General features: G+C 42.3%; 1 protein-coding gene across 1 annotated transcript in view; it reads left to right on the top strand.

Moving 5' to 3' along the window:
• CDK11A (cyclin dependent kinase 11A) overlaps positions 1–21,860 on the top strand; it is a 2,038,318-nt gene that overhangs the window by 148,724 nt on the left and 1,867,734 nt on the right. The window lies entirely within an intron of this gene.

A 21,860-nucleotide genomic window follows, 5' to 3' on the forward strand; every position in this document is an offset into this window, starting at 1 on the left:
TGGGTGTGATGAGGGTGGACAGGATTAGGAATAAGTATATTAGAGGGTCAGCCCAGGTTGGAAGGTTTGGAGACAACCAGAGAGGCAAGATTACGTTGGTTTGGACGTGCTGAGGAGGGCTGCTGAGTATATTGGGGAAAAAGATGCTAAGGATGAAGCTACCAGGTAACAGGAAAAGAGGAAGGCCTAAGATAAGGTTTATGGATGTGGTGAGAGGACATGCACATGGTTGGTGTGACAGAGCAAGATGCAGAGGACAGGAAGAAATGGAAACAGATGATCCGCTGTGGCTACCTCTGACAGGAACAGCTGAAAGAAGATGATGACTACTACATCAGATTACAAGAAGTATCAATACCGTAATTTTCTTAAATTACCACTTAAAAAAGCATGTGGGTGCTGTCATGCAAGTCTGTGAAATATTTTGTGTTTATAGTGTGTCATTTGTTAGCTATTTAACCAAACAGGAAGGAAAAATAAGTGGGAGTCTGATGCTTTGCAAAACGGTGATTATTCCGAGTGGTATGGAGCTTGGTTCTAAATTTGACAGGAGGAGTGCAACAAAAAAAGTCTCCCACTGTAAAGAAGGAAAGGCTGACAAGAAAACAGTACATTAGTCTGGTCACCTTCTGTGAGCTGTCAATCACATTCAGATAATGGGTCAAATTACCTTTAGCTGTTTGACAGCTAGGGAAGGTAGGTGTGAATGGGGAGGGGGCGATACCCTGAAGAACTAGATTTCAGTCTTCACAAAAGAAATCACGTTAGCATTTCTAAGGAAAAAGAGCAATAAACTGCACTTTTCAGTTCTGTTCTGTAGCATTTGCACTGCTTGTGTTTGAAGTAGTCATTGAAAAAGGGTAAAATTTTAACCAAAAGTAGGTGACTATAACAGCAGTGAATGCCTGTAAAATCAGTGCACTGTCAGGAGCTTTAGGGAAAACGTGGCAGATCAGATGCAATTTTTTGGAGACAAACTAAACAGTCAGAATTATTTCAAAATGCTAAACCCCATGTGGTCAGAGTCAGAAATTGCATATAAAAATATCTAAAAAGCTCTAAATAGTCCCAGAGTGGTTTTAAAATGTAGGAAACACCAAACTGTGATGAAATAAACATGTTTTTTGAGTCTGTGGGTGCGGTTGTCCTTTAATTATCAGAAAGTCTGATCAGCTATTTCTTTTCTATGAAGGCAAAACAATGTGGTTTCCTTAATCAAAATGAGCCCCTTCCATTTGGATTTGTCTTGTATCTTTTGGTTAAACTTTTGTCATGGGAAATCCTTCCCAGTCCAGGTAAAAACTCATTATTCTAGAGCTGTTGCCTCTGCTACTGCCTTTTTCAAGTATCTGGACTGGAGAACTATTATAAAAGCAGCCACTTGGTCTTTCATTCACTTGTAATAAATGCTGCAGTTCTGGCCCTATAAAATAAACCCATCTGTTTTGATTTTACCATTTCCATTCATCAGAGCATTCTGGATTCCAGTTCTGCAACTTTGTCCTCCTTCCAGTCAGTAAAAATTGTTTGGGTCTTCCCATCAGTGAACAAAACTGCAACAGTTATATGTTCAGACGTCTGCTGTTATAGTAAATTCTTATACTACTGTTTCACCAGTATGCTAAAGGTTGCAGGGACATATTAAAGCATATATACCCTACTCAGTCTCAAGAGCAATTTACCTTGCACCTGAAATTTGATACCACTGATTTTTTTTTTTCAGACTGTGTAACTCTATTCTTAGAACATTTACATTTATCACACAGGGTTATACCACTACATCTAATTATTTCATTAATATAATTGTGAACATGACTTTGAATGTGTACGATCAGGTAAGCTTTGGTGTTTTTGTCTGTAATGTAAGAAAATATGTTAAACATGTTAGTATAGTGCTTAACACTGCAGAAGTTTAACTGATCAAATTTACTAGCCATTGTATTATATGTAGTCGCAAAGTACTCAGATTTCCTATTAGCTAAAGAAGATTTGCCTTCAAAAGATGTCATGTATTTGTGTTTGTACTGTTGTCACTATTTTTTTTTAATTTTTATTAAAAGCAGCTTCTCTGTTGATGCCTGGTAACTTCTATGTCTTCATTGTTGCATTAGCTACTTGCCAGTAATGTTAATTTCCACAGGCTGCTGTTAGTTTTCAAAGCATCAGAAGTCAAGAGTGATTTTTATAGTTTTCTCCCATGGAAGTGCTCTCTTATCTTTCTTTTTTTTTTCATTATTTGGGATCATATGTAAGGTTTCTGTTAAAAATAAATACTTTTTTATGTTTTGAGCTTATGCCAGCCCAGTTACCCCAATCTTCTATTAAAGTAGTTGTACTTTTATGTATTCCATTGAGTTTATACAGTGTAATTGCCATTATGATAGCAGTTTACTGTACTTGTTAATAGGATCATAGGAAGTTACTAGGCTAAAGGCCCTAGGGCCCTTAACACGCTTAGCCAAGTTCTACCCTTATTTCCATGATCAGCATCTAATGCCTGTGTGCAGGAGGGACACAGGCAGAACACCCAGGGTAAATTTACTGTTACCCACCCAGCTGTCCAGGTTGTGTTTGAAGAGGGCTAATGAGGTGCTATGTTTGACATGAAGTTAGGAGTCTGTTCCAAAGGTGTGGTAATCTCTGGATGACAATCAGCAGGTTCAGTTAGTGTCATACCAGGTTAAGGTCTTTAGAGCGAGTAACCTGTGTACCATTTGACTTGCAGATATGCAGTATTTCCAGTAAAGCTGGGTAAGAGATTGCTTTATATGCAAGGCAGAGATCATCTCTGAGAAGTATGTATGAAACAGAATATAGTAACATTGATTTCAGATGATCAACATAGGACATATGCTGAAGACCTTGAATTTTCTTTGTGAGGAACCTCTGTAGTTTCTTCATTTGCTGCAGATACTTGGAAAGGTACATACCAAAAGGGGCATTGTACTCAAATTTTTGGCCTGATGAGGGAAGGATACAGGGAGCTTATGACTTCTTTTTTTTCTGGAGACAATGCCCTTACTTATGAGATGAGCAATATAGAATGCCCTTCTTACCACTGAGGAGACATGGTGTTCAAGGGTAAAACTGCTGTCAACCTATGAGCCCAGGTCTCTCACCACTGGATGCATACTGGGGGTGTTGCTGTTAATGTGGTAGTTAGCAGGAATATCGTTCTTACCAAAAGGGATGATAATGCATTTTTTTGCATTGTTTAAGGCCATGACTGTGGCACCAATCATTTGTTTAAGACCCTCTTGTAGGATGTTGACATCATTTGGAGATTCTATGACTATTCCCAGTTTGCAGTCATCAGCAAACTTTGTCAGCTGCAGACCTTTAGTTTTCGCTTGTACTTTAGAGAAATGGATTCCAAAAATTAGAGGTCCCAGGACCGATCCCCGTGGAACACCATGAGTTATAGGTCTGCTATTGGAGGGGGATTCCTCTTTTTGACTATATGTGTTCTACATTGAGCCAGTTAGCGACCCATCTAACGATGTAAGGGTTGATACCTAGCTGTGTGAGTTTGTCTATGATGCCTAAGTGGGGTGTAGTGTCAGAAGCTTTGCCTAAGTCTAGGTAGGCTGCATTTCCCTTCGTCCATGGCCTTGGTGACTGTCTCAAAGAAATCCACCAGGTTTAACAGGCATGATCTCCCTTTGATAAATCTGAACTGAGTAGGGTCAAGCGTTTGGCGATTACCTATATTTTTGTTGATGAGGTTCATGATGATTCACTCCATGGCCTTGCAGATAAGGCTAGTCAGACTAATAGGTCTGTAGTTTGCTGGGTTAGTGGAAGCACCACCTTTGTGAAAGGAAGTAACTGTGGCCGTTTTCCATTCAGCTGGGACGAAGCTGGTGTTTAGACTATGACTGAAAAGTGTACGCAGTGGTGGTGGTAATTCTTGTTGGAGCTCATGTAGGATGCAGCCTGGGATGTTATGTTATGTTTTACTTTTATTGACTTTTACCTGCATAGGGATCTTTTTTTGGTAGCCTTTAATAATAATAATAATAATAATAATAATAATAATACTTCAATATCCTGGCTGTTAGAGTAATCGTTGGCTATTCTTTTCCCTACTGGTTTGGTTTCTTGGGCAGTTGCTGTCTTATGCTGTTGCAGAGCATAGATTTTCCCTCGTGCCTCTGTGGGAACTGGGTGGGGATGGGACAAGCTTGGTGTTTATTTTGTTAAGGGAATTCAGCACCCTGTAAGGTACATGATTTATTAGTTTTCCTTTTCACCAGTGAGAAGCAGGAAGTAAAGACGCTGGTGACATTTTATTAAAGCAATCCTCACAAGCAAAAAAAAAAAAAGGTACAACTCATCAAATGCCTTGAGTTCTGATTTAAGATCAGCTACTTTTACTTTGGATTCAAAGTGTTTGGCTTTAGAGGTTTTAAAGAACTCGACTGTAAAGCCTTCAACATTAAAGTTATCCACCATTAAATCAGATGAGTCTGTTAAAAAGGAAGTCCTTGGACGGTTTAATTTTATTTCTACATGGTCTGAGGTGGATTACATCAGCAGGGAGCCTCCTGCTAAAAAGTTTCATTTGAAGCCATTTGAAAAATCTAGTTCACCTGTTTCTCAGGTCTCTGAAGAAAATAGCTTTTTATGTAAAATTGCTACTCCAACGGCTTCTGGTTCAGTGGTTACTACTAAATCGGCCTCTGACAGAGAGGTTAAATTGTTTGTGGAAACCTCAGTGCTGAGGTGGCCCCAATTCCAATTATTTTGCTGTAATAGGAAAGTTTGTTGAGACGGTTTTCATGGTGCAGCAAAATTTTACTGGGCCTTGTGTACCACCAGGGTATGTATCTAGGATTAGAATCCCCCCTTTTTTCCTGTCATACCTTACAGTTTGCGGATTACGGCTATTTCTTCATTGATGCACACCTCTGTTGGCACTGACCCAAAAGACCTGCATTGACAGGTGCCTTGCCAATGTCATCGTATCTACCATTGTCAGTTACCAGTCGGATGATGCTGTTTTCTCTGGTGACAGCCTAGTCAGCTGTGGCTTCATTGTCCTCCGTTGTAGTATTGATTTTTCTTGGTGTTAACAACATAAGGTGTGACTTGTGAACTCTTCATGTAGCCTAAGAGTGCTGGGGTCTGCGTCATGACAAACTGTGTGCCCCCCCATCTGTGCTGGTGCCTTTTGTCTGGAGTGGAGTCAGAAGGTACAGTGGGTCAGTACCACTTTTGACTTCAGCATTGATGCTGATGTTGTGATTTGTGCTGCTCTTTCACAGACTATGTTGGCATTCTGTAGTTCTGTGTCCGCAATTTTTACAGTCCTGTCAGCTTGAGGAGAGGAGGTTGGTGGTTATCATATGTATAATCTACCCACAGTGGATATTGCAGGAAGCCTTTAAGTCCCCCAGTAGGCTTTGTGGGTGGTCTCACCTGCTACAGATAGAGTTGGAGTAGTTAGTAGAGCTACTTTGACTTATCCTGATAGTGTCCTTGGTTCCTGCAAAGCAGGGAGAATGCAGTGTCCTTTCAGGGACTGGAGTTCCTAGTCAAATACTCCTAAACCTGGCACTTGGGTATTGGCAGTGGCTCTCAAGAAAGTCCCCACACCCCAGAATTCTGTGATGTAGCATCCTGAAAGTAGTTCCAAACCAAAGGGTAACAAGGTTACAGATACAAACCATTCAGGAAAAACTACAAGAAAAACCCGCCCAAGCTCATAGGTCTGTACTAGGCTAATGATCACAAGGGCCTTTGTAAGCCTGGCCACGCAACCCAACCGAATTGCATTCCCTGGTAACATGTGTTTTAATGGGGGGTATGTTAGGGAGGTTGCTAAAAAGTTGTTTGGAGGGGTGTTAGGGAATGTTTACTGTTGGCCTCTGTCTGCAAGAGACAGGGGGGCCAGCCTGGGGATGAATTTATGATTACCCATCCAATGTTAGTTAGGGAATGTTTACTGTTAGCCTGTGTCAAGGAGAGGTATGGGTGCCAGCCCAGGAATGAATTTGCAATTCCCCATCCAACGGTCAGGGTTACATTTGAATAGGCTTTGGGTTTAGCTCTGCCCCACAAGGATGAGGAGCTTATTCAAGAGCACATATCTCTCTCACCTTAAACCTCCTTTGAGTCGCATATCTCTCTCACCTTAAACCTTCTGTAGTGGAGGCCTATCAGGGAAGCATGGCTACTTGTTCTCCACCTTTATCCTGCAGACACACTGTTGTTTGAAATACATGATGGACTTTTCTAGGAAACCATCTGTCGAAATGGTCCATAACATACGTAATTTGCCAGTTAGGAAAAGTTAAAAGCCCCAATTCACAACTGTCTGCAGCAAGGTGATCCTTACCGTGAAAGTGGTTGACTTTTAATGCAGTGGAAGGTTTTGCAAGAGCTAAGGCATCCTGCATTATTTGTTGGCATGCCTGTCTCAGATTGACCAGTTTTCCCAAGGATAACAGAGTAGCATTTATTGACTGTTTCTTTTCATGGCCCACAGATTTGTTTGGTTTTGTTATGTTAAGGTACACATGGAGAAGGTGGAGCAAGAGAATTAAGCATTAATGGCAGTAAGGAGTTAAGTTTACACTCTTCAAAGGTCCTCGTCCTGAACACAGAAAAGACTGCAGCAGATGGGTTTTATTGTGGATGACAAGGAAAACAACAACAACAAAATAAACAAAATTTCTGGAAAAAAACATCAAAACAACCAGAGCAGTTTTCAGAAGAGTTGCGAACCTGGCCAGGGTACTTGGAAATCCTTGGGCAGTCATAGTCCTTCTGTGCAAGTACAGCAGCAGCCCTAAAATGTTGCCTGACTGCTGGATATCTGTAGGCAGTCATGTCCAGAGGTTGCAGAATTCCCTTTTTTCCGCCCCAAAGCTTCCATCTCTCCTCTTGCTGGATGTTCTACCCTGTAAAGTAGAGCAGCAAAGTAAAGGTCTTAAACCTTTTAGAAATAAATAGCCACCCAGGAGATCCCACCAATCAGAAGGTGTCCAAGTACTACTACAGTTTCTTTTTGGTGTCAGAAGAGATGGTTTTCAGACCATTATAGATGCTTGCAGTAGGAGTTTGGATGTGCTCTTTGGACCTCTAGGACACTGCCTCCACCTAAAAATCTGGAAGAGATTGCAGTGTATTTACGCCTGAGAGTTGGAACCAGTCAGTACTAGTACTAGGTGCTTCCATTTGCTCTCAGTTCAACTCCAGGGATTCATGAAATGTGTTTTGATTATAACATTGCAGATGCATCTACAGGAAGCCAAAGCATTCCTTTATCTGGATGACTGGCTCCTCATTGTCCTTCCAGTAAAAAACACATGATGTTGGTAAGGGAACCCCTGATTGGTTGATTTTTAATCCCTCATTATAATGTTGAGTTTAACCAAGACTTCAGCTGCTGTTCTCACAGAACCTGATATTAATAGACTGCAGTCTGGATACCCAGTCACACAAAGTGAGACTGCCTGTGGGCAGAGCTTAAATGCTTCAAGCCAAGGATGTCCTTCAAGGATGCATCTGCAGTCATAACAAATGGGTTGTCCTGTCGTCAGGCAGCCCGGATTCCAAAGTCTGGGTCTGGCCTCGGCTGGTGTCGCACTTCACCCGACGTCATCTCTGCTGGTCTTCGGGTATAAAGGCATCAGCCGACGCCATTTTCCTCAGTCTTTCGCAGAAGCTGTTCGCAAGTGCGGTCGGTCAGATCCAGAGATTACTACTACCGAATACTACTTGAAGACTTCTAAAAGCTAAGTACCCGTTGGGGACTCTTTCTTGCCTCAGCCGATGTCAGAAAAAGTAAATAACTGTTTAACTTGTGGGAAACAAATACCTCATAAAGATTTCCACTCTTACTGCTTACCTTGTTTAGGCCCAGACCACGACGTAGCGGCCTGTTTAGCCTGTGCTTAGGCGTCGGTCGGAGTTTGCTGAACAGTTTTCTCAGATTTTGCGTACATAATGCCGTCGGATCCTCCGACTTCTCAATTGTTAAAAGCAAAGAAAAGACCGACACTGTCCAGCGGTTTCGGCGAAACCACGGTTAAGCAAACGCGAGTGTCTCGGTTTCGGCCGAAACCGAGCAAACGGGTCAATCTTCAGCCGAATCCATGACTACTACCGAGACTCCTGCTACCCTAGTTGAATTGGCCTCTGACGTTTTGCCTACTAATGTGGTTCCTATAGAATTATCAGACACCATCCCTTTGGATGTCTCTACCCCAGCACGTGGTGCTGCTAGGCCTCCTGCAGCCATGTCTATTAAGGCCTTTGCCAGGGCTAAAGCAGCCAAAACTGCTAAATCAGTGCCTGTTAAGCCCCCCTCACACAGGCCCAGTTCCAGTTCTCAAATGCTTACTCTGGCAGAAGATCTCATCTCTTTAATAAGGGGATCCCAATCACACCCAGACAGGGCCTCTCAGCCTCCGGAAAAGAGACCTAGAGCAGAGCCCCCAGAGCCAGTGTCCTCAGATGATTCTTCTGATGATTCGGACATTACAGACCATCCAGAGGCTCCTTTTTCTACTTATGAAGATTCCGATGCTGAAGAATCTATTCCATCTGCCTCTCCACCAGAGGAATTTTCCTTTGGGGAAACCTTACATGCCATGAGAGAGCAATTCCAATGGCAGGGACAAGATTTCTCAGATTCAAGAAAAAGGCTTAGGACCTTTCTACACTTACCGCAACATAGGCCCTTAGCTATACCTCCAGTTCTGCCTGTTGTGGATGATGCATTTAATGATGTTTGCACTGCTCCTGATACTTTACCTCCAGCCCCAGCCAAACCAGATAGGTTTTACAGGGTCGGACACTCATCACCACCTATACAAGGCCCCACTTGCAGATCCTGAGACTATCTCCCAGGGGCCTAAGGCAGTAACCGACCTCAGCAAAAACCCTCTCCTTCTGAAAGGGAATCCAGGTCCTTAGAGAGATGGGGTAAAAAAAGTTTACACCTCTGCTACTCTCTCAGCTAGAGCTTTGAACTGTCAGTTTCATATGATCCAATACCAAGAGTTTATGCTTGATCAGTTAACTAAGAAACTGTCCTCTGATGACTCCTTAGATAAGAAATATGTTTTAGAAATGGTGAATAACATTCAGCAGGTTAGTAACCATTCTTTGAAATGTGGCTATGATGCACTGGAGGCTTCATTTAGATCAGCCATGACTGGCACAGTTATAAGAAGGCATGCATGGGTGAAAGAACAGGTCTTGCCGGATCATGTTAAAGCAAAGCTGTTAGATGCTCCTATGGATAAGGCCAGTCTATTTGGTTCTCCTGCTCAGCAAGTAATGAAGAAAATGGAAGAGAAGGCAAAATCTGTACAAACAGTTAAAGTTTTCTTACAGGTTCAGCCCCCAAGGTTTAGCAGGAACTGGCCTTCCAAAAATTGGTCCTTTCCAGACTCCTCTAAATCTCAGAGAGGCAGGAATAGACGTTCCAGAGGCAGAAATCAATCCAGAGGAGGTGCCTACAGAGGACGCCAGTGGCAAGGCAATAACCAGCGAGGCACAGACACAGCCACTGCCACTGCAACAGGACAATCACAGTGACTTGGCTCTGACTACCAGGGAACAAATAGCAGCACCCTTAGGCGGAAAGTTAGCATTATTTTCAAAAAATTGGCACTATATCACAAAAGACAAGTGGATTTTGCAAACCATAGACCAAGGCTACAGGTTTCACTGCCACACCTTACCAGTAAAAAGAGGAATGCCAAACCTACCTCCAAATCAGAAAACAGAAGCTCTAAAGCAGATAGCTCAATTAACAAAGATGAGAGCTGTGGAAAGAGTACCACCAACAGAACAGGGCAAAGGATTCTACTCCAGACTCTTCCTAGTACCAAGAAAAGAGAAAAGTTGGAGACCTATTCTCGACCTGTCAAACACATTCATCATTGTCCCAAAATTCAAAATGCTGACCCTACAGCAACTTCTTCCCATGCTGGGCAAGGAGTGTTGGCTGGTAACTCTAGATCTCAAGGAGGCATACCTCGACCAAATTGCAGAAGATACCTCAGATTTCTTGCAGGATTAGAGCATTATCAATTCTCAGCATTGCCCTTTGGCTTATCTACTAGAGTATTCACAAAATGCCTGGCATCAGTAATCGCTCATTGCAGGCTACAGGGAATCCAAATTTATCCATACCTGGACGACTGCCTGATACAAGCGGACAACAAAAGCAAACTGACAAAAGACTTACAAAGAGTCATTTGCTTACTACAAGCCCTGGGATACACAGTCAATTTAAAAAGTCAAGACTAATACCATCCCAAACAAAAACATTCTTGGGTGCAGAATTGGACACAGTAAAACAAATGGCATTCCTAACTGCAGAAAAACAAGAACAACTCCTCATTACTTCTTGGCATTAACAAAGCAGAACAAACTAACAGCAAGGAAAGTACTGCAGGCCTTGGGCTTCATGGCATCATGCATAATCTTGGTCCCCCATGCCAGATTGCATATGAGAAACTACAGTGGTACCTAAAGAATTTATGGTCTCAACACAGGCACAGCTTAGAAACCGAAATACCACTAATCCCATGCCTGAAACAAGAGTTCCTATGGTGGGCTCAAGCATGCCAGTCAAACCCAGGCTTGCCCTTCCACAACTTTCAAGCAAGCCAAACCATCACAACGGACGCCTCAGACCTAGGTTGGGGCCCACATGCTGGACAAATGCATACAAGGATTATGGACCCCAGATCAACTGCACCTGCACATAAATCAAAAGAAATGCTGGCAGTAAAACTAGCAATCCAGAATTTCAGACCATTCCTCAAAGAAGGCAATTTGATGATAAGGACAGACAACACCACAGTCATGTGGTACATCAACAAACAGGGAGGCACTCATTCATACCCCTATGCCGAATGACTCTGGACCTATGGAATATGGCTCTGAGCTACAACATTCAGTTACAGGCAATATTTGTACCGGGAAAAGAAAACATCCTAGCAGACATGTTAAGCAGAACTACCTCGGATGCTCACGAATGGATGCTACACCGGACATCTTCAAGGCCATCACACAGAAATGGGGAATGCCACAAATAGACCTATTCGCATCCCCACTCAATCACCAGCTCAAGAAATTCTGCACAAGGACATACCACCCACTTGCATGGAAAGTGGACTCTCTATCCTTCAGTTGGAAAGGCCTGACAGCATATGCATTCCCACCTCTTCCTTTGATGCACAAGATACTACTGAAAATCAAAGAGGAAGGATAATTCTGATAGCTCCAAATTGGCCAAGACAACACTGGTATCCATTGCTGAGGAGCATGTCACGGGGAGAACGTGGACACTACCCTGATGCCTTTGATGTTAACTCAGAACGACTACAACATCATGCATCCAAATCTAAAAACTCTGCAACTAACTGCCTGGAACATTACATAACAGCGACTAACCCAGATTTATCCCAAAGGGTTAAAGACATTATCCTGGAGGCCCGCAGACCTTCTACAAGAAGGAACTATGCAGGGAAATGGAAAAGGTTTGTCATTTGGAGCACTGAAAGAGGAAAAGATGTGTCAAAGATAGACATTGCCAACATCCTGGAGTATTTGGCAGAGCTTCTCCATACAGGCCTGTCCTATTCCTCCATCAAGATACATGCATCAGCTATTTCTGCAGAATACAGCTTGATCCCCTGTCTTCTCACATCCTCTACTCAGGCAGTTCCTCAGAGGAATCAAGAATGTAAAACCTCCTAGGAAACCACCATTACCAGCATGGGACTTGAACTTTGTGTTAGAAAAATTGACACTCCCTCCATTCGAACCAGCAGCAACAGCAGATCTTCAACACCTATCCTGGAAAACTGCTTTCCTACTGGCAATTACTTCAGCAAGAAGGGTTTCGGAACTACAGGCCTTAATGGCAGTACAACCCTTCCTAATCTTTCATCAAGATAGAGTATCCATGAGAACTAATCCAACATTTATGCCTAAGGTGGTATCCAGAGTGTCTCTAAACCAGGCAATCCACCTACCTACCTTCTTTCCCAATCCACAAAACAGGGGGGAAAGACTGCTGCATACCTTGGATGTACATAGACAGTTGCACTACTACCTGGACAGAACCAAGGGCAATAGAAAAACTGACCAGCTTCTAGTGGCCTATGCAACAGGAAGGGAAGGAAAAGCAATTTCCAAACAGACAATTTCCAAGTGGATAGGAAATTGCATCAGATTCTGTTACTCCTACCATGGAAAACCAATTCCACAGAACATAAGACCTCACTCTACAAGGGCTACAGCCACTACCACAGCTTTCTTACAGGTGGCAACCAAGGACATTATTGAGGCGGCTACTTGGACCTCCGTGCATACATTTGCCAAGCATTATAACTTATCTCTATACTCTAGATCCCGAGCAGGGTTTGCCACTGCTGTATTGCAAGGGATCCTAACTACACCATAATTCTTCTTCCTCCTCCCCTAGTTTGGCTATGGTATTCTACCCATTTGTTATGACTGCAGATGCATCCTTGAAGGACATAGTACAGTTTTGTACCTACCATAAATGTAGATGTCCGAACAGGATAGCATCTGCAGTCAGGATTACCGACCCTCCTTCCCCTCTGTGGTATTCCTAGGGTATTTACCCTCCAAATAGCTAGCTGGGGGGGATCTCTTATGGTGTATTTGTTTGTGTATTTGTACATACATGCTTATTTTTTGTGTTTGCCTACCTTTTTTTGGAAACATTGGCATTTACCCAAAATTTAGTTTTCCAAGAGGGCAACTGGCATCTGGGGCAAGAAACACTGAGGAAAATGGCGTCGGCTGATGCCTTTATACCCGAAGACCAGCAGAGATGACGTCGGGTGAAGTGCGACACCAGCCGAGGCCAGACCCAGACTTTGGAATCCGGCCGACCGAAGGGCTGCCTGACGACAGGACAACCCATTTGTTATGACTGCAGATGCTATCCTGTTCGGACATCTACATTTATGGTAGGTACAAAACTGTACTTTTCTGGTCTTCTACAATCTTCTGAGACAGATATCTGTTATTTCCTGCAGGTGCTAGCTCTCATCTTGACAGCCATTCCCATTATGGAGCATACAATTTCTGTAACCTCATCCTACAGCTGTCATCTGTGATGGCGGAAGGATGCCACCAAACTGTTTTTTGACAGCCTTTTCCATTTTGCTTCTTGTATATGGTGATAGTCACCATGGATCCACCATAGTCCTGGGAGGTTGGGGGCATTACATATGGACAGGCAGTGCAAGATTGCTGGACATCATCAAAGCTCTCTCTACTTATCAGCCTACTAGAGGTGAGAGTAGTCCTTATAGCCTTTCAGGCTTTCCCAGTCCTTCTCTGTGGTCAGAACTCCTGACAACAGAAAATGACAGTATGGTTGTTGTATGGTTCATCAGTAAGCAAGAGTAACTCAGTCTTATTCACTGTGCTAGGAAGCTGAATGTGGGAGTTGGCAATGCCAGTCAGCTCTTTCCAGTTTGCACTCCATTACCCTGAGAAGTCTAGTTCTTTGATGGCCAAATTGAGCAGATGTCAAGCAGTATCTCAGCTTCTCTGTGGCAGGGAAGATCTTTTTTAAATGGAGGGAATCCTTGTTGCAAACTGTTCACATCCTTGACCAACACCAATTGCAAGAATTTAGTCTTTATCCCATTACTGAGATTACCCCTGAGGAAATGCTGTATCTACTATGTGGCCAGCTGCACTCCTTTACACCCTCCCCCATTTCCTTTGTTAATGAAGTTAATTTATAAAGTCCAGCTTCTCAAAATCGAGAGTCATCCTCATTATTAGCCCTGACAAGTTCTGTTCCTTCTCCTGGCTTGTCAATTGGAGAAGCCCTTCTTGTTGAAACTAATAAAGAAGCTGTCATCTCATTCATTGACAGGTCTTAACTGGACATGTAGTCCAAGTAGTTGGCTGCCTGGCTTCTCCACTTCCAGCAATTGCCAATAGCCCACCCTTTTCAGATAAGTTCATATGGCTGCCATTTCTAATTTTCACTAGTGTCAAGGTTGCTTAGCCTTTAATGTCTTTAAAAGCATGTAAAGCCTGCTTGAAAAGGACATTTATTTTTAACTGAGGCCTCCATGTAACTTAGTGCTTCCCTGGGCCTTTCTCTTTTGTCAGAGAGAGCTTTACATCAGCTCTGTTTGAGTCAGCTGCCTGGCAGACTTGAAATTTGTGTCTTAGTGAACACTTTTCTTAAAATTTCTTGTATAAGATGTGAAAGTCGCTGAGTTCTGTGTGCTGTCAGTGGAGCATCCTTATTTTCAGATAAGAATAGAATTTCACTTAGGATGAATCTACTACTTTGCCAAAAGTAGAAATTAGAATAACCTAACCTAAATATCAATTTACCTTTTTTCAGCATTACTGTAAGCACCGGGAGTGTGTTAATTTCATGGAATGGATTTCTATAGCTATTTTTTAAGGTGCTATTTAACAGGAACAAATCCTTCAGGAAAGATTCTCAATTTTCTTTTATTACAAATCCGTGAGGCAAATAGTAGTTAATTACCCTTGCTAGGTGTCTGTCAGTGTGCATTAAATTTTGTTATGTTTTGCATGGTAAGCATTTGCCTATACTTCCTAAAGCTCATTTTACTACACCTGTGGCAGTCTTTGTAGATTTCTTTAAAATGCATTTTTTTATTACATTTGCACAGTGACTACTTTGTAATCATTGCATATGTTTGTGAATCACTAGAAATTATATCTGATCTCTTTCAGAATCTTCCTTTGGATCCACTGTTACCAAGGTTATCTTGGTTGAAGGTCCAGCCTTGTATACCATCAGGATATCTTCTGATTTAAGATCAGTTACTTTCTATGGTCTGAGGTGGATCACTCCAGCAGGGAATCTCCTGTCAAAAAGGAAGAGCTTGGGACTCTCTCCTACAAGTTACAGAGGATGAACCCACTCCTATTGGATAGAAAAGATGTGTACTTGCCATGGAAATATACATCTTCAGGAAGTGGGCTAACCTTCATAACCCTGCCTGGCTTTCGCCCACTGTGGACAAGATGGTCTTGGTGTCTTATAATTCTTTTACCTTTGGCTTGGCCAACTCCGTTCTGGAGAATGACAGCCATGTAGAGGATTATGGTATGAGGAAGTGTTACGCAGCCTGGGAAAGTGTGGATTTATGTGTGTTTTTTATGATTGTGGCCTTTGTCCTACAGGTTATGGAGGATGACCCCAGTCCTATAGTTCTGCCATTTTGGTAGGTGCATAACTTTTGCTCCCATGGAGATGATTACTTAATGTGCTGGAAACGGCTTGTATACATAATCACCAACTCATTCTCTGTTTTTCCACTAAGCACCCTCAATTATTTTCTGCTGCAGTTTTAGGGTAGCCTTTTCTTGCATTTATGTAATCAAAACTCTCCAAGATCAGTTGGTCTCCAGTTTTCTAAACGGACGCAGAAGCAGTCTTTAGTTGTGTTCAGTAATTCTCTCCTTTCATTTGCAAAGTAAAATGAGCTTTCCGTTAGCAAAAAGGGAACTTAGGGCACTAGGATTTCCTGGTCTAACAAAAGCCTTTAGAGTGATTTCTCAAAAAAATGCTGCCAGGAGACAAGTGAAATCTAATGGCTCTGCCAAAGTGCACTTAATTCTGAAGTGTAAAAGTCCAGCAGAAATTCCATGAAAGGTGCTGGAGCTGCCTTTGTTAGAAAATATTCTGCTTAATCTGCCAGCCAAATTCTGGAAAGAAATTAATCTTCTGCAAACTAAAGACCTTTACAACCCAAGATCAGCAGGCAGTTTTAAGACACTGTTGTGTAGAGTTTTTCTCACCTCTGAATCTGTTATAATTTTGTTTCCTCTGTTCCTGTCCTGTTGGATTTAAATCTCAGGATATTTACACACTGAGATTACAAATTAAAACGATCTTCACTGAAGTAAGCCATTTATTTATTTATAAGTTACCTGACTCAAGATGAAAGAGCTGTATGTACCCCCCCCCCCCAAGTAAGGTTTTGGGAGAGTCATGTATACCTGCAGTCTGTAATTCATGAATAAATATGGCCTCAATCCTAGACAAATGCATGCATTAGGTATGGGGTACAGTGCTGACCTGCTTTATATTCTGTGTGTTTCACAGCAGGCATGGATGCAAAATTGAGTACCATCAGTATTTTGTGGAGTTGATCAAATCTTTGATTCTGTCAACCACTTGCCCCCTTACAAAACAACAGTGTTCCTTGAGTTTAGCAGATTGTCGTTGTCAAGTGATTTACAAAGTACCTAAATAAAAAGGAAGCCACTGTTGAAGCTAGTTCAGCCTTTCCCAGAATGGGCCCTTACTCTTCAGGTGTTTCCCAAAGTTCAGGTATTTTTCCCCATTTTATCTCATTATTTATTTATAGCTATTCTCATCTTTAGACCTCCAACTTAGATGGTCCCCTTGCAGACTATGTATGCTGATTAAAACTAGTCATGCATAGACCTGGTAAGAACATATGTACCATCCAAGCACTACTACAGCAAGACCATCAGATTCCCTCATTTTGCAGCTAAATATCTGTAGATTTTATAAATACATTTCAGTGCCACATTTTCCTGCCAGCAGCCCACCTCCCATACAGCTGGAGTCCATTTGATTCCCCCATTATGAATGCCACTCAAAGAACTCTAGTTGGGTGAGCGATAGCTGGAGACAGTTGTCATCCAGGCAACCGTAGAGGTTGAGTGGTCTCTTTGCTTGCTTCTGTCCTCCTACTGGGCAAAACAGGCCTTTGTCTCAGTGGTGTAAGGGTCTCACTTCATGCCTTCCTTAGACCTGGCTTCTCCGGTTTTAAGGGAGGACCTTAATTGACTGCAGGTCATAGAATTACAAAGCAGCCCTTTCCCTTGAAGCTAAGTCCAACCAAGGTGCAAAAGATGAAGCATTTACATTATGGCTTTAAAACCCTCTCTTCTGTGATGTGAGGTCATGTCATCATGAGATCCTGAATTGCCTTTCCCCAGCTTTTCTGCATGCTTTTGCACATTTATACAGGCAGGCTATTGTGAATTGTTTAGTAAAATCAAGTATTTATTGCCAGTCCATAGTGCTACCTCCTCCTCCAGTGGATATCAGTCTTGCACTGGATCAGACCATCTCCGTTCTCCCAGGACTGGGGAGCTAGCGTTATTCTCTCGCTTCCCCTCTCCTTCACTAGCTTATTTAGTGCCAGGATCATTAGTTGATCTTCAGTCATGTGGGTCACAGTAAGAACTTTATCCTTTTGTGCTACAGAATTGGCAGACATCTTCATATTAACACAATACACCAGCAATTGTCTTGACTGGGTCTCAGCAAAAGAAAATTGCAGCTCGTTTTGCACATAGTTTCTAGCTGTAATGGTGTAGTTCATTCACTGGGTTCCACATGACTAATCTGTAACCTTTATTCTTCTTACTGTTTTTGTAGTTCAAAAGTTTTCCATGCAACTTAAATCATGAAGTAGAGTTGTACTTTTTCTGACCCCACAAGGCAAGTTAGGTTATAGGGAAGAGTGAAATAATTCCAGAAATTGAATGTGTTGGTCTTCCATACTGTACCCTAAATCTGGCAGTGCACTTGTGCATGCATATAGACACACAAGCGCACAAATAAAATGCAAGACCTACTGAATAAGTATGCCATTCATAACTCTTCCTAACTTCCAAGATCACCACTGATGTTTGTTTAAAATGCTTTACATTTCACAAAATGGCTACCATTCCTTATGAATTAACACAAATTCCTTGTATATGTATTATTGTCCAAGTCTTGCTGCTGCTTTTAAGATCTTGGCAAATGTCATTGTACTATATGTTGTACATTTGTAGACCTTGTATGGTCTAGGTCTTTTTTCCCTTGACTTCTGAGAGCAGAGTTCTTTCACGTATTGCTCCCAAACTTTGAAGCTGTGCATAGTCCATTTCTTTAACCTCTCAAAAATGGGTTGTTGTCACTCTGTGTCTGCCCCATCCAACATTCACTGCTACCTTATGCCTTTTGTATGCTGGATTAAGCTTCTTATGACCATGAATAGGATAAAGTGGGTATTAAATGTCACAGTGAACATTAATTTACTTTTATACTGTGTGAAAAACATGTTGCTGTGCTAAGTAACATTATATAGCACTGTTTATGTTTTATCTTATTGTGCCAGTGCTACCTTATTTCTCTTCACCAGTTATAATTAGCTAAAATGCATCCTGTTTAATTCAGGTGTCCAATGTGTATACATTCAGTGTGTCTGTTAATATGTTTTTGCTGTTTAGTTATTTTATTTTCCTCTGCATGATATTTTCCATTTGTGCTGCATTTATGGATGTGTGTGTGCATCTCCAAGTCATAGCTGAAAATGGTTCTTGATCCAAATAAAATGCTTTAGATGTGTATGTCACTAGAACCACTGTGTAGCAGTTTTGTCTGGATGTAATAGATAGTAAGATAGTAAGCAAATAGTTGTACGTAAGTGCAGGATCTTGTCCAGTAGGATAAGCATAACTTTGTAAAAAAAAAAAAAAAAAAAATCAGCGAGACATGTCTAAAAATGTTACTGTTGGTTTATTTTGCATTTATTAACTAGTAGCTGTTTTATCTGTTGACCCTTTACAGCCATGGCCAGAGACAGTAGGCAGCAAATTAAAGGCGTGCAGCGTGTACTTACAGTTAGATTTTTATTTGTAGAACCGAGAAGAGCAGCATAGTGACACAGCAGATGTTCTTCGTGTTTCACTGTTGCAGTCATTACATTTGGGTAATCCTGCTGGCAGGTTGCCCTCTGTCGGCCTGAATTCCAAAGTCTTGGGTCCTGCATCGGCTGCTGTCGCCCCTTCCCTGATGTCAGGTCGTCAGGGGTATAAAAGAAGGAGCCAACGCCATTTTCTCCAGTCTTTCTTGCCGCGCGGTGCTCGAGATCCTGAGATTTTCGTATTCGAATTTCAGATCCGAAGTCTTCAATAAAGATAAGTACCCCGTTGGGGGAACTTTTTTCTTGCTCCAAACCGATGTCAGAAAAAGTAAATAATTGTATTTCTTGTGGAAAGCAAATACCTCATAAGGACTTTCATTCTTACTGTATTCCTTGCCTAGGCCCTGATCACAACGTTTCTGGTTGTCTGTTTTGTGCTAGATTTAACCAACGCACTATTAAGCGTCGGTATGATATTGCTTTAAACTATTTTGTACGCCGGTTTAATTATCCAGAAATGTCGTCGGATAGCCATCCGACTACCGGAGTTCACAAAAAATGCAAAGAAAAGGAGAGAGATGAACAACAGAGGCCCAAAACAGACGACAAAGATTCTCCTAAGCCAGTCGCCGGTTCTCAGTGAGGTGCTTTCGCAGCCCCTGATGCCCACTACTTTAGAGTTGCAGGCCGCTACCGACTCCCACATGGAGTCGGCCATGCCGCTGGAAACTCAAGGTATTGGAGCCTCGGATACTATTCCCTCAGATGGGTCAGGAGCCGCTGAGCAGGCACTGGCTTCTGAGGGTGTATTCAGACCTAAACATCTTTACATTAAACCTACTTCAACTTCAAAGGCAAAGACTAAAGCACCTTCTAAAGCAAAGAAACAAACTCAAGACCCACGTGGACAGGCCTCTATGCCCAAAAAACAGATGCTCAAAATGGCCGAAGACTTGATTACCTTGATCAGGGGTTCCCATCCCCCTCCTGATAAGAGGCCTAGGCAAGAAACTGACTATGAATCTTTAGATCAGGTTTCTGTTTCTTCTGATTCCTCTTCTGATCAGGAATATTCTCTCCCCCCCTATGAGGATTCTGATGCTGAAGAATATATACCTTCAGCTTCTCCTCCAGAGGATTATTCTTTTGGGGAAACATTGCATACCATGAGGGAGCATTTCCACTGGGAGAGAAAAATTTTTCAGAATCTAAAAAGAGGCTCAGAGATTTCATTTTACTTCCTCAACACAGGCCTCTAGCCATTCCACCTGTGTTGGACATTGTAGATGATGTGTCTAGTCTTACCCCTGACTCCTTACCTCCAGCTCCTGTTAAGCCTGATAGATATTACAGGGTTCCTGACTCTCATAAATTCCTTTTTAAAAACCCTGCTGCAGACCCAGAGACTATTTCTCAGGGTCCCAAAGGAGTTAAGGCTTCCGCTGCAAGAAACCCTACCCCCTCTGACAGAGATTCTAGGGCACTGGGTAGATGGAAAAAAGGTTAACACATATGCTACCTTGGCTATAAGGGCCTTAAACTGTCAGTTTCATATGCTCAAATATCAGCAACATGTCATGGCATTGCTTAAACAGAAAATGTTGTTAAACTCTGAATGTGCAGACAACAAGGAAATGCAGGATTTATTGCATGCAGCTGAACAAGTTGGAAAGCATACTTTGCAATGTAGTTTTGATTCTTTGGAGGCCTCCTGCAGGGCCGCAGTTATGGGTTCTGTAATTAGGAGGCATGCTTGGTTAAAGGAACAAAATCTGCCTGATCATGTGAAAGTTAAATTATTAGATGCACCTTTACAGCATGATACTTTGTTTGGTTTTAAGGCAGAAGAGGTGTTAAAGAAAATGGAGGACAAAGCTAAATCAATGCAAAATGTCAAAGATGTTTTTACAAGTACAGCCACCTAGGTTTAGTAGTCACTGGCCTACAAAGAACTGGTCCTTTCCTGTGTCAGACAGACCTCAAAGGGGCAGATCCCAGGCGCAAGGTTCATACAGGTCAAAGCAATGGGGTGCTTCTATCTCCAAAGTTGGAGAAGACAAATCACAACCTTACAGGAAACCGTCCCAATGACTTCCCCCTGCCTGCACCAAGCACTTATCTCCTGGCAGCACCCTTAGGGGGAAAATTAGCACTTTTTTCTCAAAATTGGCACATTATAACCCAGGACAAGTGGGTTCTAAACATAGTGTCACAAGGCTACAAGTTCCATTTCCATACCCTGCCAAAGGCAAACGGATGGCCAGATCTGCCAAAAAATCAATGGTCAGAGGCACAAAAGCAAGTCTCATCCCTCATGGACATGGGGGCCATTCAACAAGTACCAGAGCAAGAGCAGGGACAAGGATGTTACTCGAGACTGTTCTTGGTACCCAGAAAGGACAAGACCTGGAGACCAATACTGGACCTATCTATTCTGATCACATTCCTGGATATACCAAAATTCAAAATGTTAACTTTACAGCAGCTTCTGCCCATGCTGGGCAAGAACGCTTGGCTTGTGACTTTGGGGCATGCAGGTATGCCTCTTAAGTCTAATCAGGCAATCATGGAGAAGATACCTCAGATTCAAGGCTGGCTAAATGCATTACCAATTCTCTGCACTGCCCTTTGGCTTATCTACTGCGCCCAGGGTCTTTACAAAGTGCCTGGCACCAGTAATTGCATTCTGCAGACAAAGAGGAATACAAATGTATCCTTACTTGGACGACTAATTTAAGCAGAGAACAAGAACATTATTCTACAGCATCTGGCATTTGTGAAAAGACTTCTAACATGCCTAGGGTGCACAGTCAACGATAAGAAATCAAAACTAGTACCCTCTCAAGAAATAATATTCCTGGGTGGAAGCTTAAATACAACTGCCCAGATGGCTTATCTCACGCCAGACAAACAAAGGCAACTGGCTACCTATTTCAAGATGTTGGCAACAAAGGCCCAGTTATCTGCAAGAAAAATTCCGCAGGCTTTGGGCTTCATGGCATCCTGCATTCTACTAATTCCATATGCAAGACTGCATATAAGGAAACTTCAGTGGTACCTAAAAAGTGTTTGGACACAAAACTGCCACAGCCTGGAGGCAGTAATTACTCTCATTCCCTGCCTGCAACAGGAGTTTCAATGGTGGTTGAGGGCTTGTCACCAGAACAAGGGACAGCC

This window comes from Protopterus annectens, chromosome 2.part0, assembly GCF_019279795.1.
Source record: "Protopterus annectens isolate FY-2018-M chromosome 2.part0, PAN1.0, whole genome shotgun sequence".
In the NCBI taxonomy this organism is placed as follows: domain Eukaryota; kingdom Metazoa; phylum Chordata; order Ceratodontiformes; family Protopteridae; genus Protopterus; species Protopterus annectens.